At 36.6% G+C, this 6,890-nt stretch overlaps 1 long non-coding RNA gene across 1 annotated transcript; it reads right to left on the bottom strand.

Moving 5' to 3' along the window:
* Positions 1–1,251: 1,251 nt before the first annotated feature.
* On the bottom strand, positions 1,252–2,678 carry LOC306798710. Its single transcript, XR_013773456.1, has 3 exons — positions 2,611–2,678; positions 2,321–2,372; positions 1,252–1,418 (listed from the first exon to the last, which is right to left on the bottom strand). It is a non-coding gene; the product is annotated as an uncharacterized lncRNA (long non-coding RNA).
* Between the last annotated feature and the right edge of the window lie 4,212 nt (positions 2,679–6,890).

The raw sequence follows: 6,890 nt of genomic DNA, 5'->3' as shown, positions 1-6,890 counted from the left end.
AATTGTAACAACTCTGACTTGAAATCTCTTGCAAGGTATTTGTGTGGTGTTAATTTCTCCCTGCTGGTTTACCTTCAAACCAGTACAGGAAAGTCAGTGGTACCTCAAGCTGTAATCAGATATTGAATTCACTTCTGCACTGGAAGACTTGTGCAATAATAAGGAGAGCAAGCACCTAGTGTTTTATAAAATATAGAAATCCCTCCCAAACTTGCTTGTATTTTTTTTTTTTTTTTGCCTTTACTGTTGCAGACAATAACTGTCCATAAATTTCAGACAAAAGGCATTATGTTTCAGTGAAGAGTTGCAGGATTTTCTGATTTTGGTTTTGGCTTGAGGAAATAAAAACTGAATTTTATTCTGCTGCACCTACTGAAATAAAGTGCATATGCATATTTTTAAAAAGACCTAAGAAAAATATGTTCATCTAGTTCAAGATGATACAATTAAACAAAAAATTGAATGACCTCTATATGCAGATCTCAATCTTTTTATTTTCTTTTGTTGAACACATATTTAAGTGAATAAGAGGTTAATAAGAACTAGGCCAGAGGGAACACTGGATTACCTAGCCTTACTCATTTACAGGATGCAAAATTTCACTAAGCACAGAAGCTAACAGTCCTTGTTTTACTAAAACTGGCCTTCTATTTAGGAAAAGCAGAGCTTTCAGAAAAACATCCTGTCTTGATTTGAAGATGTTGAGAGACAGAGAATTCATTTCTTTGCTGGTTTTTCCATTCTTTAATCAGGCCCACTTGTTTTTAAAAAGTGCTCTATTGCTAATCTGAAATCTGGCTTCTTGCAGCCATAAATCTTGTTATGGCTTTCTTTACTAGATTTCAAAATTCTCAGTACCATTTATCTTCCATCTATGATGACAATGATAAGTTTAAAGCCATTAAAAAAAAAGTCAACACATGAAAATCTTCACATCTCACACTCTAAGATGTTTTTTCTTGCCTGCAAATAATTTCTATGGATTCAGTTTATCTCCTCATCTCTTAACCTCCACTCAAGGCTGTGAATACTGAAACTTTACACATTTTTCTAATACCAGCCTCACCAAAATTGTATGTGACTATTGACCCTTAAGCAGTCACATCTATTGAATTTTTTTTTTTATGTATCAATAAAAAGAATCCTCTAAAAATATTAGTCCATTTAGCAGTTTGGTGATTTGGCATTATGCAACATAATACTCAAATCCCTGTGAAATTTTCCTAAACAAATAAGTAGAAAACATCAAAATAGCCACAAAAGTCCACCTTATTATTTGCAGAAATCTGTTTAGAAGACAGTTTAGTTCCTGCTGGTTTTGTGAGGCAGAGCAAGAGCTTTAAGAAGAGGCTAGGCTCACGACTCCATGGCTGCCACTGCTGCCTGGTTCAAATATGCCTGCTCTGAGCTTGCAGTAGCTGCCAGAAGAACAAAAAGAGAGAAATCCTTTGGCTTCAGTTCCTTACTTTCCTTAAAAATGTAGCTTCTGAGTCAGAGAGGTGATAAAAAATAAAAAGAAAAGAGAACTTGTTTTTTGACAGGAATTGAGTGCATATTTTTCTTGGAATAATTTAAGAAACACAATAATATTTTAAATGCTTTTCAATCAATTTCAGTGAATAGGATGGATAACCAAACAGATTTCATGACTGAGGGTTTTGGAACAAAACATTGACATTTATTATGAGGTCAGAGGAAACATTTTCCTTTGAAGTTCTGACAGAGATGTTGAAACCTGCCTGAAGGGACAATATCAGAAAATTAAGATCTATTTAAAAAAATTATTAACCCCCAGTATTTCAACTATCAAGATACATAGATACACCTCTGTAAGCAATAGTTGGGGCTTCAAGCAGCCTTGACCAGATTTTATCAGGTGACAAAGACAGAAGTTGTTTGTCATGTTTTAAAATTGTATAAGGACTGAGTCCATTTAATTAAATGGAAAGAAAAAAGCAACTCTTCAACCTCTTCTCTCCCTCTCAAGCCCTGTTACAAATCTATGGTGAGGCACTAATGGCATAATTCACAGCCACGAGCCTGCTGCAATAAACCAGACTCATGTTTTCAGTGTGGCAATGTATAGCATCTCTCTTTATATTAACATCAGCTCTTTTTCTTGTTTCATCACAGGGAAAAAATCTCCCCTGCTAAAGAACTGCTGTAAGACTTGAAAATAACTGACTTCAAACTGAGAGAAGCTTAGCACAGCTATTAGTGGCAGGCTCCCTTTTGACTCACTTGGTAAACCTGCTTTCTATACACCCCCAGGGTTCTGGTTCAAGGACTGGCTGAGTGCACACACAGCAAGTTCACTTACCAGATTTAATCTGTCAGATGCAAACAGCTGTCATATCCATCTGTGGGACATGCTGAAAGGGTGGAGAGATCAAAACCTGAGATTCCCTGTGAGTTTCTAGGATTAACAGTCCCTGAAGCACCAGTGATCTAAATGAAAAAATCTAAGTGAGCACAGGGTGAGCCCAGGTAATTTGGCAGGTCTGAGATAGGCGTATGGCAGGAAATATTGGAGGGCAAGAGGAACATTTATGCTTTTCTCTCAGAAGTGAGTGTCAAATATGTTAATTTTGTGTTGTGCTTTCTGTTCACCTTTAGCAACTGGCCAGGCAGTTGTCTCGGTGTCACTGCAGTTGTGCTGTGCTATCTGTAGGAATGCTCCTTGACAGCATTCCTTTGACCATCTCTGACATTTTTGTCATAAAGCAAACCCAGTCCCTTCCTACTGCTGCGAAGTAAATTCATGCAGGACAGTGGAGACTGAGACTTATCCTTTGCCTCCTTTCCCTCATTACTGACTCCTGAGCTTTCAGACTATCTTGTCAGTATCTCAGCTTGACTGAGTTACTATCTTGGAATTTTTACTGTGGGGAAGAAGGTGTGCATTGACATTCATTAAGAATTTACATTCAGATGGACAAATGTTTGTTTAAGTTTCCTGTCTTCAGATATGGTTGATTTATTGCAGAAAGCTTTAAAAAATGAGTCATAGAAAGTTTTGGTTTTTTTTTTAAAGTTGTTGAAGATCTCAAGTCTGCGAGGAAGTGATAATACTAAAGACTTTCCAGTAACTAAAGATATAATGCTAGTTAAATTTGTATTTGGAGAGAAAGATGAACGCAGTTTGTTTGTATAGCTGAGTTGAAGTTTCTTTGCAACTACTGAAGACAATTCAATTACAGTCAATGCAAAAGGTGAGAAATGCATATAGCCTGTCTTATTTGAGATAGTTGACTCATATGCTCATGCAAAGGAAAAATAAATTAGAATTTACTTCATACTTGAAAACAATTTTTTTAAAGAGGTATCACTTCTTTAATGCATCTAAGACACTAGACATTATATTATGAATACAGTCCCAATCATATAATTCTTCATAAAGTCAAGAGGAATACTCGGACTTAACTGCAGGCCAATAAGCTAAAAAAAAAAAAAAAAAAAAAAAAAAAAAAAGAGAAAAAAGCCTCTAAGCAAGGTCAAATGCTTCAACTGAGTAACTTCTAAAAAATCAAAGCCAAAATGTTTTAATTTTCAAGTGTGCACTGTTAGTTATTTGCAATCTTAATCAGTCTTTCTTTTAAAGAACTTATGAAAGTTTTAAACAATGACACAAAATTAGGGCTGTGATGAGCAGTTCCCCAGAGTTTTGAGTTTTGTTCACAAAGTCCTTCAAAACTTGCAAACTAATTAGAGTTCCTAAGCAAGCAGCATTCTTTTGTGGATAGTAATTGGAATGTCAGTCACAAAAAGTAAGGGTATTATGTTATAAGCATAATCAAGTTAGGTTTATACAGGGTAGGGCAGGCATCTCTAACACTTTAGCCATGAATTAAAGATGCAATCATGATCTTATAGTAGTGATTTATGGGCAGTTTTGAAGCTCACACTCATCTAATGCTTTAACCAGTTTTGAACTAGTAAGTGAGTATGGACTTGATCTTACTGCTGCTAACACTTCAGTCTTGAATTACTCTCTTTGGTCTACCACTCAGATTTGAAGAATAACTGCTTTTCTCCTTGAATCTCCATGCCTTTCTACTCTAGAACCTATGCCAGCTGCTGTAAAATAGCTTTAAATATTATGGGTATAAACTATGATAGAATATTCTCAGAAAAACAGAGGGGAAAAATAAGATTTTATAGCACAAGGAACATACGCAACTGGTTCTGGCCTATGTTCTGTGCATAAATTTCAACCAGTCACTGCTTAGCACCCTATCTGATCTGCCTTCTTGCTTTAATTTAGCCTTGTTGAGAATAACATAAAGTGCTCTTTAAATATTCAAGGCATTTTAGACAGTTTAATTTCTCCAGTGTATAGAACATGTCCGATGTATAAAGCAATCCCATCTCAGCCAAAAGATATTAACAAAGATTATGAAAACCCTTTATGACTACAATGAGTTCTGAATCAGTCTTGTAAAACCATGTTAACAATACATGAGGTCATATGTAGCCTTCTCTACATACATGTTGCAGCTTTGAAAAGGAGTCACAAAAAGCAAATACAGCAAATGTAGCATGTGTCAAGCAAGAATCTTGCTCATTTTCATTGGCTTGATATCCAAGATTTCCTTCTCTTTTCTCATCTGCTCTCAACCAATGTAAACAAAAGGACAGACTAATATTTACGTTCTTGAAAGGATCAAACAGACGAAACAAAACCTCCCAACCACCCTTCTGCAGTCATTTTATAGAGCACAACAGATGTCCAAAACAGCTGACAAGACAGGAAAATGTTAACACTAAGTCTGTAGCAAGTCCAGTAGAATTTTGCTGGTCACAGGCTGCTCAGCAAGCGAGTTCAGGGAGTTAACAGCAAAACTGCTGCATATATTTAAACCTTGCGCTGTAGGTCGTGTAAACATTCCTTTCATGGAAACTGTGCTGGGAATGCAGAAACTCTCTGACCCTGCTGTGTCTTCCCTATAAGGTTTATCATAATGCTGTGACATAACTACATACTGTATCTGTCAAAAAGATGGCATCTTGCTGTTTAAGAAAACCAAGCTTGTGTTTATCAGTGGAATCTGGAGAAAAGCAATAACACAGTTCTGTGCCATTGGAAACATTTCCATTGATCTTGACATTTTTTAAAACAAATTGTGGTTTGAAAGTGAATGTAAACACTGGGAGGGTAACTGCTCTTTTCTAACAGTAATAAAAGCAGTATGGAATTGAATAGGCATACATGGTCATGAGGAGCTTAAATCTCAAAGTTCTCAGACGGAGTACCAGTGCTTCCACAGATATTCAGGAAAATAAAGGGTAATGTTTAATTGTATTTCTCATTTCTCTGCCTTTCTCATATTGTTCAGAGACAGGGAATTTGGAGATTATACTATAGCATTCTAGTAATTTCATGGCAGTCCTAAACCAATATGTCATTGTCAGACACTTTATCTGTCACTTGTACTCTCGCCTGTAGACAGCAGTAGCCTTCTGGGAGATTTCATGGTGACTTTTTTTTCCAGGCTGCAGCAGGTGTGAAGTCACCACAACTCTATTAGCTCCACTGTGGCAATGAAAGAACATTATTATAATAGAATTGGATGTCTACTCATTACTAGGGAAGCAACTTGCTCCAGGACTTGCCCTTTTTCTATGTAAGGCCACACTTTCCTGCCAGCTCTTTTTCAGAAGAGGCCTCAAAAATGAAGACATCAAACACTCAGCTGGAATCCAACTGCATTCCACCCTGCCATCCTCACAGACTAGACCTGAAAAGCCTGTCTTCTCTTATTTCAGTCTTGACAAAAGCAGGACAATGGGTGGCTATTGGTAAAGTCTTTTTCTTGCAGTTAAGAGCCAAAAGCATTATCCCAGGAATCCCCATTCACATAAAGATAATGCACAGTCACTCTCTCCTTGTTTAGATTACAGCTCAGCCTATCTCAGACCACCTCTTATTTTCTTTCTTGCTTTTTAATCCTTGGCTTTACATACTGAGCCATCCAACAACTGAACAAACTAAATAGGAAAATAATTGTGGTAAGTCTAAGAGCATCGAAGCCTTAGAGAAAGATGCCTTGCCTTTTCCCCCTCAGCCCCTAAGCGATATTGGTGGGAAGGAACTTCCAAACAGACATAAGACCACTGAATGAGCTTCTGGAGCCTGGAAGGGGGTCAATGTATTCTGTGGAGGATCATCTATCCTTCAAGAATAAATGGAGTTGATCACAAATCTTCTAAGCACTCAGCCTCTAAATGGGCTTTCTTGAGCACAAGTCTGCATTTACATGAGGTTATTACGATAACAAAATCCTTCTGTGCTGTTTAAGAATTCCAGCTCCTAATGGCTTTTTTTTTTTTGTTTGTTTGTGTTTGGGGGTTTTGTTATTTTCTTATTTGTTTCAATAAGAAAAAAGAAAATGTTAGGAGCTTCAGAAGAAAACATCTCTTTTGCTGACACTCTCTCTAAAAGCGTGAAAAATAAAGCATGATTATGACTAAGGAAAGATTACTTGAATAAAATATTTCCTCTTTAGCAAAAAAATAGACTACATGGAGTGTACATGAAAGAGAATTCTTATTTAGATATATCTTCATATCTACAAATCAATTATTTCAGTTAGTAATGTTTTCTTTTACTGATTCCTCTTCTCCTTCCAGTCCCTATCCTGTCACCAATAACAGGAATTAACAAGGACTAAAAGGCTTGAAGTTTCATTTGGTATAACAGGTTGGATCTTACTCCAATAAACAAATTCTTTAGAGATTTATTTCCTTCCTCTGCTCCATTCTCTGTGTTTCCGTGCCTTATGCATTGCTTTCACAAGTTTCTCTTTGACTGCCATATGGACTGGACTAAGTCCCTTCCTCCTACTCAAACCTGAAATTATCTAGGACCTACAAATTTTCCAAAAGTGTTC

This window comes from Erithacus rubecula (assembly GCF_903797595.1).
Source record: "Erithacus rubecula genome assembly, chromosome: 2".
Classification (NCBI taxonomy): Eukaryota; Metazoa; Chordata; class Aves; order Passeriformes; family Muscicapidae; genus Erithacus; species Erithacus rubecula.
This window is presented reverse-complemented; position numbering and strand designations above follow the sequence as displayed.